The sequence below is a fragment of the Oncorhynchus clarkii genome, chromosome 6 (genome assembly GCF_045791955.1).
Source record: "Oncorhynchus clarkii lewisi isolate Uvic-CL-2024 chromosome 6, UVic_Ocla_1.0, whole genome shotgun sequence".
In the NCBI taxonomy this organism is placed as follows: domain Eukaryota; kingdom Metazoa; phylum Chordata; class Actinopteri; order Salmoniformes; family Salmonidae; genus Oncorhynchus; species Oncorhynchus clarkii.
Genome location: NC_092152.1, coordinates 8,400,821 through 8,412,151, shown reverse-complemented (window position 1 = coordinate 8,412,151; position 11,331 = coordinate 8,400,821).

The window sequence follows — 11,331 nt, the reverse complement described above, 5'->3', positions numbered from 1 at the left end:
TGGCTTCTTCCTTTCTGAGCGGCCTTTCAGGTTATGTCGATATAGGACTCGATTTACTGTGGATATAGATACTTTTGTACCTGTTTCCTCCATCATCTTCACAAGGTCTTTTGCTGTTGTTCTGGGGGATTGATTTGCAATTTTCACACCAAAGCACCATCTCTTCCTGAGCGGCATGATGGCTGCGTGGTCCCATGGTGTTTAAACTTGCGTACTATTGTTTATACAGATGAAGTTGGTACCTTCAGGCGTTTGGAAATTGCTCCCAAGGATGAACCAAACTTGTGGAGGTCTACAATTTTTTTTCTGAGGTCTTGGCTGATTTCTTTTGATTTCCCCATGATGTCAAGCAAAGGCACTGAGTTTGAAGTTAGGCCTTGAAATACATCCACAGGTACACCTCCAATTGACAATTGACTCAAATTATGTCAATTAGCCTATCACAAGCTTCTAAAGCCATGACATAATTTTTAATTCCAAGCTGTTTAAAGGCAAGGTCAACTTAGTGTATGTAAACTTCTGACCCACTGGAATTGTGATACAGTGAAATTAAGTGAAATTATATAAGTGAAATTATCTGTTTGTAAACAATTGTTGGAAAAATTACTTGTAGGTGTCCTAACCGACTTGCCAAAACTATAGTCTGTTAACAAGAAATTTGTGGAGTGGTTGAAAAACTAGTTTTAATGACTCCAACCTAAGTGTATGTAAACTTCTGAGTTCAACTGTACATTTATTTTGATAAATGAAGGCCTGATTCATGCAGTCTCCTCTAAACAGTTGATGTTGAGATGTGTCTGTTACTTGAACTCTGTGAAGCATTTATTTGGGCTGCAATTTCTGAGGCTTGTAACTCTAATGAACTTATCCTCTGCAACAGAGGTAACTCGGTGTCTTCATATCCTGTTTCGGTCCTCATGAGAGCCAGCTTCATCATAGCGCTTGGTGGTTTTTGCAATTGCACTTGAAGAAACTTTCAAAGTTCTTGACATTTTCCGTATTGACTGACCTTCATGTCTTAAAGTAATGATGGATTGTCGTTTCTCTTTGCTTATTTGAGCTGTTCTTGCCATAATATGGACTTGGTCTTTTACCAAATAGGGCTATCCTCTGGAAACCACCCCTACCTTGTCACAACACAACTGATTGGCTCAAACACATTAAGAAGGAAAGAAATTCCACTATATAACAAGGCACACCTGTTAATTGAAATACATTCCAGGTGACTGACTACCTCATGAAGCTGGTTGAGAGAATGCCAAGAGAGTGCAAAGCTGTCATCGAGGAAAAGGGTGGCTACTTTGAAGAAATATCATTAGATTTGTTTCACATTTTTTTGGTTACTACATGATTCCATATGTGTTATTTCATAGTTTTGATGTCTTCACTATTATTCTACAATGTAGAAAATAGTGTGTCCAAACTTTGGACTGGTACTGTATACATGACATATATGTACCTATAAATCACATCATTAATACACATATATTACTTTTCAGTATGGGACCAACCAGTACCAACCAGTATTAATCAGTACCCTACATACCTTTGCGCAACAACCTGAGAACTACCTGAGCTCATACAGTATGACTCTTTCAACACGCCCTGCAAAACGAGCCAGGATCACCCACCCACCCACCCACGCACACTGTACACTAATCACACTGCAAATAAAAGTGACATCGATGAGGTCATTGTGTTTACACATAATATATACACTAAGACACTAGGTCACCTTTACAAGCGTGACACAATCTTTCAACTCTCATTTCCTAATATGTCAACCTTCCTGTCAGACAGAGTGTCACACACTCCACCCTCAGTGACTCTGACATCGGGTCTGTGACATTGCCTGCAAGTGCTCCTCTCTCGCTTGTCATTGCACTGTAATCCTCTCAACAGGTGTCCTCTTCTAAATAGGGTTGCAAAAATACTTTTCCCCCAGAAATCCTTATTGGAGGATTCTGGATTTCATGCTGATTCCGCCTTGATTCCAGTAATCTTGGGAATTAGGTGAAAGTTACAGGAGTTTTTCAACCCTAGTTCTAAATGATATATCATAATGATCTGGTTCACAGCTTCAATACGGGCTAGGGTTAACATTACCCTCATCATTAACATCTCAGTCATCTACTTCATGGCTCAGTACATTGTTTGTGTATTTACTCCATGGCAACGGTGTACCTTCGCCTGTAGAATTGGGATGACTGCAGGACAAGTAATGATTGCGTATCAGTGCGGCTCGAATCAATCAAATTGGTGACAAAAGACACTGAAGTGAGACACTGCATTCCCAGGTAATAATGGCATTTTAGGAGGAAAAGACTGAGACGGAAGCTATATACTGTACGCCTGCGATTAAGGCCAACATGTCTTTATTTCTAGGTATGCAAGTGCGTAGGTATAAAAACTAGTACCTTTGTGCACTTGACTATGGTAAACAACAGCTAAACGTCACGCCTGTCAGTCAAACGTTGAGCAGTGACGTCCTCTTTATTGCTGCTTGAAGGACAAAGTTGATAATCCTAGCCTTGAGAAAACATCTCTTTCTTGCTCTAGGTCCTTATGAAAACAATTTGTTGAAATAACTTAAATAACTACGATGGCTAAATATAGATGGGGTTATTGGAGCTATGCCAGCTTATTATGATGACTAAGCACCCTGCATACCATTCCAACAGTTTGGGTCCTGATAGGACAGACACCCTGCATACCATTCCAACAGTTTGGGTCCTGATAGGACAGACACCCTGTATCCTGGACACTGATAGGACAGTCACCCTGTATCCTGGACACTGATAGGACAGACACCCTGTATCCTGGACACTGATAGGACAGACACCTTGTACTTGTATCCTGATCACTGATAGGACAGACACCTTGTATCCTGATCACTGATAGGACAGACACCTTGTATCCTGATCACTGATAGGACAGACACCTTGTATCCTGATCACTGATAGGACAGACACCTTGTATCCTGATCACTGATAGGACAGACACCTTGTATCCTGATCACTGATAGGACAGACACCTTGTATCCTGATCACTGATAGGACAGACACCTTGTATCCTGATCACTGATAGGACAGACACCTTGTATCCTGATCCCTGATAGGACAGACACCTTGTATCCTGATCACTGATAGGACAGACACCTTGTATCCTGGACTCTGCAGCTTAAAGGACACCGTGTTGGCTTCATACTGAATGACCCCAGGACGGACTGGGACCACCAGGGATGGACTGGGACTAGTAGGTGATGGACTTGGACCACCAGGTGACAGACTGGGAGCACCAGGGACGGACTGGGACCACCAGGTGACGGACTGGGACTAGCAGGCGACGGACTGGGACCACCAGGTGATGGACTGGGACCACCAGGTGACGGACTGGGACCACCAGGGACGGACTGGGACCACCAGGTGACGGACTGGGAGCACCAGGGACGAACTGGGACCACCAGGTGACGGACTGGGACCACCAGGTGATGGACTTGGACCACCAGGGACAGACTGGGACCACAACTATTATATCAACACTACCCTCCATGAACTATTGGATCAACACTACCCTCCATGAATTACTGGATCAACACTACCCTCCATGAATTACTGGATCAACACTACCCTCCATGAACTACTGGATCAACACTACCCTCCATGAACTACTGGATCAACACTACCCTCCATGAACTACTGGATCAACACTACACTCCATGAACTACTGGATCAACACTACCCTTCATGAAATACTAGATCAACACTACCCTCCATGAACTATTGGATCAACACTACCCTCCATGAATTACTGGATCAACACTACCCTCCATGAACTACTGGATCAACACTACCCTCCATGAACTACTGGATCAACACTACCCTCCATGAACTACTGGATCAACACTACCCTCCATGAATTACTGGATCAACACTACCCTCCATGAACTACTGGATCAACACTATCCTCCATGAACTATTGGATCAACACTACCCTCCATGAACTATTGGATCAACACTACCCTCCATGAACTACTGGATCAACACTACCCGTCATGAAATACTAGATCAACAATTACTGGATCAACACTACCCTCCATGAACTATTGGATCAACACTACCCTCCATGAACTACTGGATCAACACTACCCTCCATGAACTACTGTATCAACACTACCCTCCATGAACTATTGGATCAACACTACCCTCCATGAACTACTGGATCAACACTACCCTCCATTAACTATTGGATCAACAATACCCTCCATGAACTATTGGATCAACAATACCCTCCATGAACTACTGGATCAACACTACCCTCCATGAACTATTGGATCAACACTACCCTCCATGAACTACTGGATCAACACTACCCTCCATGAAATACTGGATCAACACTACCCTCCATGAACTACTGGATCAACACTACCCTCCATGAAATACTGGATCAACACTACCCTCCATGAACTACTGGATCAACACTACCCTCCATGAAATACTGGATCAACAACTACTGGATCAACACTACACTCCATGAACTACTGGATCAACACTACCCTCCATGAACTACTGGATCAACACTACCCTCCATGAATTATTGGATCAACACTACCCTCCATGAACTACTGGATCAACACTACCCTCCATGAAATACTGGATCAACAAAAACTTGAAGTTCTTCCTTCAACTCTTTATGAATTCTACCAACAGAAAGTTTGATGATCTGTTTAAGAATGTAATGTAACTTAAGCACAGTTTGGAGTTTACGCAGGTGGAGGTGGAGGAGCTAAAGTCACCAGCCAGACCGCATTCAAAACGATGTCTGAGGATTTTGCAATTTTCCAAAAAACACTTCCTAAGGAGAATAACTCAAAAACCCATTGAGATGGAGAGGGCACATAAGAACTTTCTTCCCTGTGCCCTACCTCACTAATGCTCTTGTGGCTGAATGAAAGCAAGTGATAAGCCTTCCCAGAAGAGTGGAGGGCTGTTATAGCAGCAAAGGGGTCACCAACTCCATATTAATGCCCATGATTTTCAAAACGAGCAAGTGTCCATATACTTTTGGAAATGTAGTGTATGTCTCTGCTCCTGATGGTTCATCTCTGCTCCTCTCTGTTCCTGATGGTTCCTCTCTGTTCCTGATGGTTCCTCTCTGTTCTTCTCTGTTACTGATGGTTCCTCTCTGTTCTTCTCTGCTACTGATGGTTCCTCTCTGTTCCTGATGGTTCCTCTCTGCTCCTGATGGTTCCTCTCTGCTCCTGATGGTTCCTCTCTGTTCCTCTCTGTTCCTGATGGTTCCTCTCTGTTCCTCTCTGCTCCTGATAGTTCCTCTCTGTTCCTCTCTGGTCCTGATAGTTCCTCTCTGTTCCTCTCTGCTCCTGATAGTTCCTCTCTGCTCCTCTCTGTTCCTGATGGTTCCTCTCTGTTCCTGATGGTTCCTCTCTGTTCTTCTCTGCTCCTGATGGTTCATTTCTGCTCCTCTCTGTTCCTGATGGTTCCTCTCTGTTCCTAATGGTTCTTCTCTGTTCCTGATGGTTCCTCTCTGGTCCTGATGGTTCCTCTCTGTTCCTGATGGTTCCTCTCTGTTCTTCTCTGTTCCCGATGGTTCCTCTCTGTTCCTCTCTGCTCCTGATGGTTCCTCTGTTCCTGATGGTTCCTCTCTGCTCCTGATGGTTCCTCTCTGTTCCTCTCTGTTCCTGATGGTTCCTCTCTGTTCCTCTCTGCTCCTGATAGTTCCTCTCTGTTCCTCTCTGGTCCCGATAGTTCCTCTCTGTTCCTCTCTGCTCCTGATAGTTCCTCTCTGCTCCTCTCTGTTCCTGATGGTTCTTCTCTGTTCCTCTCTGTTCCTGATGGGTCCTCTCTGTTCCTCTCTGCTCCTGATAGTTCCTCTCTGTTCCTCTCTGGTCCTGATGGTTCCTCTCTGTTCCTCTCTGCTCCTGATAGTTCCTCTCTGCTCCTGTAAATGCAGTTGAATGAGACAGGATACAAGAAGAAGTGAAGGCCAGAGAAGGCCGTGACTGTTGGATATTTTTTGAGCTGTTTGTTTAGGTTTGTCAAGTGGACTTTCTACAAGGAACATTTGTGTTTAGCTGAGATATTCTGCCTAGTGCTGCCCCCTGGTCATAGTGAGTTTTACTGCAGTGGGGACACTGAGGGGGTTCACTGCTGTAGTGCACGTACTCCCCTGGTTGTCATGGCACTCAGCCAATCCCAGTCATTATCTCAAAACAATGACCCATATCCCCCCATAACCACTGGGATTCCTGGCAGTGATTTCATTGGTGCGACTTGTCAAAGCCAATCTATTGACATTGGCCAATGCGTGTGCATTAGCGGGCCAAAGTCTCTCTGTCAGGCCATTTCAGTGTAAAAAAAAAAAAACAGTCAACAATACATCAAACAGATGGTTTCTGACAACGGCTTTGTAGTGGAGGCCTTGTAAAAATCCAATAACATTTAAACTATATGACAACAAGTAAACGTCTTACTTTTGTCATGACTTTATTGGTTGAGAGAACATCATGTGTACCATGGAGGGCTGTGTGGCTGGATAAGAGGACATCATGTGTACGATGGAGGGCTGTGTGGCTGGATAAGAGGACATCATGTGTACGATGGAGGGCTGTGTGGCTGGATAAGAGGACATCATATGTACCATGGAGGGCTGTGTGGCTGGATAAGAGGACATCATGTGTACCATGGAGGGCTGTGTGGCTGGATAAGAGGACAGCATGTGTACCATGGAGGGCTGTGTGGCTGGATAAGAGGACATCATATGTACCATGGAGGGCTGTGTAGCTGGATAAGAGGAAATCATGTGTACCATGGAGGGCTGTGTGGCTGGATAAGAGGACATCATGTGTCCCATGGAGGGCTGTGTGGCTGGATAAGAGGACATCATGTGTACGATGGAGGGCTGTGTGGCTGGATAAGAGGACATCATATGTACCATGGAGGGCTGTGTGGCTGGATAAGAGGACATCATGTGTACCATGGAGGGCTGTGTGGCAGGACAAGAGGACATCATGTGTACCATGGAGGGCTGTGTGGCTGGATAAGAGGACATTATGTGTACGATGGAGGGCTGTGTGGCTGGATAAGAGGACATCATGTGTACCATGGAGGGCTGTGTGGCTGGATAAGAGGACAGCATGTGTACCATGGAGGGCTGTGTGGCTGGATAAGAGGACATCATGTGTACCATGGAGGTCTGTGTGGCAGGACAAGAGGACATCATGTGTACGATGGAGGGCTGTGTGGCAGGACAAGAGGACATCATGTGTACCATGGAGGGCTGTGTGGCAGGACAAGAGGACATCATGTGTACCATGGAGGGAAGTGTGGCTGGATAAGAGGACATCATGTGTACGATGGAGGGCTGTGTGGCTGGATAAGAGGACATCATGTGTACCATGGAGGGCTGTGTGGCTGGATAAGAGGACATCATGTGTACGATGGAGGGCTGTGTGGCTGGATAAGAGGACATCATGTGTACCATGGAGGGCTGTGTGGCAGGACAAGAGGACATCATGTGTACCATGGAGGGCTGTGTGGCAGGACAAGAGGACATCATGTGTACCATGGAGGGCTGTGTGGCTGGATAAGAGGACATCATGTGTACCATGGAGGGCTGTGTGGCTGGATAAGAGGACATCATGTGTACGATGGAGGGCTGGACACCACGTCAGAATATTGAAGTTGAGTTTCCATATTTAGCAAAGTACAGTAGGATGGCCAGTCAGTGATGAGTCTATCTAAAGTCAACATTATCACGCCTGAGCCTTGGTTTCCAACCATTGGGCAGACAGACATGGTTCACAACCATGTGTATATGCCGTCATGTGTGTGTGATGTGTGTTATTTTAAAATGCTGACGCATGCCTTGTGAACGTTCGACACGTCTCAGTGTAAATATCTCACACCTCAGCCAAGAATGCCAGCCCCCTTTGGTTTCACCCCTGGGTGGCATTCCTATTCCTGCTGTTCAATACCGAAAATGGAGTGACAGACAGACTGTGAGAAACACAACTTCCAGACACTTCCCACTTTCTCACCTCCTATCAGACGGAGCCGATGATGTCAGAGGAGGCTGAGTGAATGATTCCGCTAACTCTCACTGTACTATTGGTGGAAATGTATTGTAACTCACACTAATACCACGTTGAATAGTAGCTTCTTTATTTGAGGATGTATATTTAGTTTTCCTTTCTATTATTTATCTCAGCGGTCACTTTCTCCTCTCCATTAAAACTTAAGTCTAGTTTGACTTATGCCCTGTTCCTACAGTTAGAGTATAGCTCCGGAAGTGAAGTTTCCAGGATCAGCTCCCCCCCCCCCCCCCCTGGGCTCAGGGCAACCTGGGCTCAGGAGTAGACGTAACATGGCAAACTAAAATACGGGTCACTCAAATTAGTATGATATGCTACGTTTGTTTTTTTTATGTATTCATTTGTGGCTATCGATAATCCATTTCTTAAGGCATGTTACGAATTGCAATTCGTACGATAAGTTACGTATTTGCTATACATATGAAATGTTATGAATTCCAATTTGCTGTGATTAACCATACCAACCGTAACATATCATAATCATTTGAGTGTCCCGGATTTTTGAGTTTGAGTTTGAGTCTATTATATTTTTACAGGGACAGTGCACATTAATCAACGTTTCAGTAAAAGTGCCGGTTTTAGCCAGCCGGCTAATTTTCAACCGCAGTCCCTGGGCAGGTTATGAAAAACAATTACAATACAGACAGTCAATGAGCAGTGAGCACACGCAGAGCAACATAGGACAAGCAAGACATAGCATACAGACAGAGCAAAATAGAACAAGCAAGACATAGCATACAGACAGAGCAACATAGGACAAGCAAGACGTAGCATACAGACAGAGCAACATAGAACAAGCAAGACATATCATACAGACAGAGCAACATAGAACAAGCAAGACATAGCATACAGACAGAGCAAAATAGAACAAGCAAGACATAGCATACAGACAGAGCAACATAGGACAAGCAAGACGTAGCATACAGACAGAGCAACATAGAACAAGCAAGACATATCATACAGACAGAGCAACATAGAACAAGCAAGACATAGCATACAGACAGAGCAACATAGAACAAGCAAGACGTAGCATACAGACAGAGCAACATAGAACAAGCAAGACATAGCATACAGACAGAGCAACATAGAACAAGCAAGACATAGCATACAGACAGAGCAACATAGAACAAGCAAGACGTAGCATACAGACAGAGCAACATAGAACAAGCAAGACATAGCATACAGACAGAGCAACATAGAACAAGCAAGACGTAGCATACAGACAGAGCAACATAGAACAAAAAGCAACAAGACAAAATCCATAAAAGCAACAAAGTGTTTCCACACCTCACAAGCTACAGACAACAGACATGGAAAGCGGCAACACACAGCTAGGGATTATGTTCACAAATCTGATTGACCTTTAGCCATGTCTTCAAGCATTTTGTGAAAGTGTGATATGTGGTGCAGTTATGTGTGTCTGGTGGCAGTGTATTCCAGACATGGGAAGATCTCACAGAGAAAACGGATTGACTAAAGGTGCTTTTCCTTAAGGGAACTATACAGTCACCTCTTATGGCAGACCTTGTGGATCTGCTGCCATATGTTTGTGTTTTCTGTTGAGTGGAGGGGGAGCCAGGCCATTTAGGATCTTGAATACAAGACGTGTATCGGTGAATTGCGCAAGATTTTCCCAATTTAGGAGCTCATGCTTTCTGAGGATGTAACAGTGATGATGGCTATTGGGCTTCATATCAAGCACTTTGAGAGCCTGTTTGTAGACAGACTGAATGGATTTTAATGTGGTACAGCTAGCTTGGGCCCAACTAGTCAAGCAATATGTTAAGTGGAGGAGTATCATAGATTTGAAGTACAGTTTTGCTACCTCTGTAGTCAAACAATTTCGTATAAATTGGAAATTAGCTAGGTTGAATTTGGTTATTTGAATTACCTTTTTCACATGCTTTTTAAAAAGAGAGGTTGGAATCAAGTATGATGCCAAGGTACTTAAAATCAGATACCACCTGGAGCTTCTCCCCTGACACATAGACATACTATTTTGCTTACTATGTTACGTCTAGTCTACCGTATGAGATCAGCCTGCCATTAGTGGGGGGAATCCAAAACTGACCCAAGATCAGCGTCTATGGGTAACTTCACCCTACCCCCTGAAATGTAATAACTTGCCCTTGTACTGAACTACTCAATCCAGCTTTGAAATTGTTATTCACTCCAAATGATCTTGAAATTGTCTGGACAGCCGAGGAGGGTCTACACTGCAGAGCACGCTGGTCTTTCAACGGGTCCTTGTCTTCTTAATTAGCTACAACATTATTCAGCTAGAAAAACAATTAGGGATGAAAAACACGTGTCTGTATGGAAAAAAACGTGGTTTCTCCATGTTTGCACAGTGTAACTAACTTTAGCATACTTATTCTGATAGAGTGATTCAAGTGAAGGGTGTACTCACAGTGAAGGGTGTACTCACAGTGAAGGGTGTACTCACAGTGTAGGGTGTACTCACAGTGAAGGGTGTACTCACAGTGAAGGGTGTACTCACAGTGAAGGGTGTACTCACAGTGAAGGGTGTACTAACAGTGTAGGGTGTACTCACAGTGAAGGGTGTACTCACAGTGAAGGGTGTACTCACAGTGAAGGGTGTACTCACAGTGAAGGGTGTACTCACAGTGAAGGTTGTACTCACAGTGTAGGGTGTACTCACAGTGAAGGGTGTACTCACAGTGAAGGGTGTACTCACAGTAAAGTGTGTACTCACAGTGAAGGGTGTACTCACAGTGTAGGGTGTACTCACAGTGAAGTGTGTACTCACAGTGAAGGGTGTACTCACAGTGAAGGGTGTACTCACAGTGAAGGGTGTACTCACAGTGAAGGGTGTACTCACAGTGAAGGGTGTACTCACAGTGAAGGTTGTACTCACAGTGTAGGGTGTACTCACAGTGAAGGGTGTACTCACAGTGTAGGGTGTAGCTACTTACAGTCTGACATAGAAAAAAATAACATTTTGTGAATATTTTCTAGAGCCAAAACCACTATCGTACACATTGTGTTCTGAAAGAGAGACAGGAGAACGTACTAGAGCGGCGGGGCAAATTAGCGGTCTACTTCAGTTGAGTTGCCAATACTGAGTTGCACTGTGTCCAAGTCCCCATTTTCTTACCTTATTCATTAAAGCACATTTCAATCACTATTCTATATAGAACCTTAAAGGGGATGCCATATATGAAGCAAGACTCAAAGCCGTTTTGGTTTCATCCAGAACC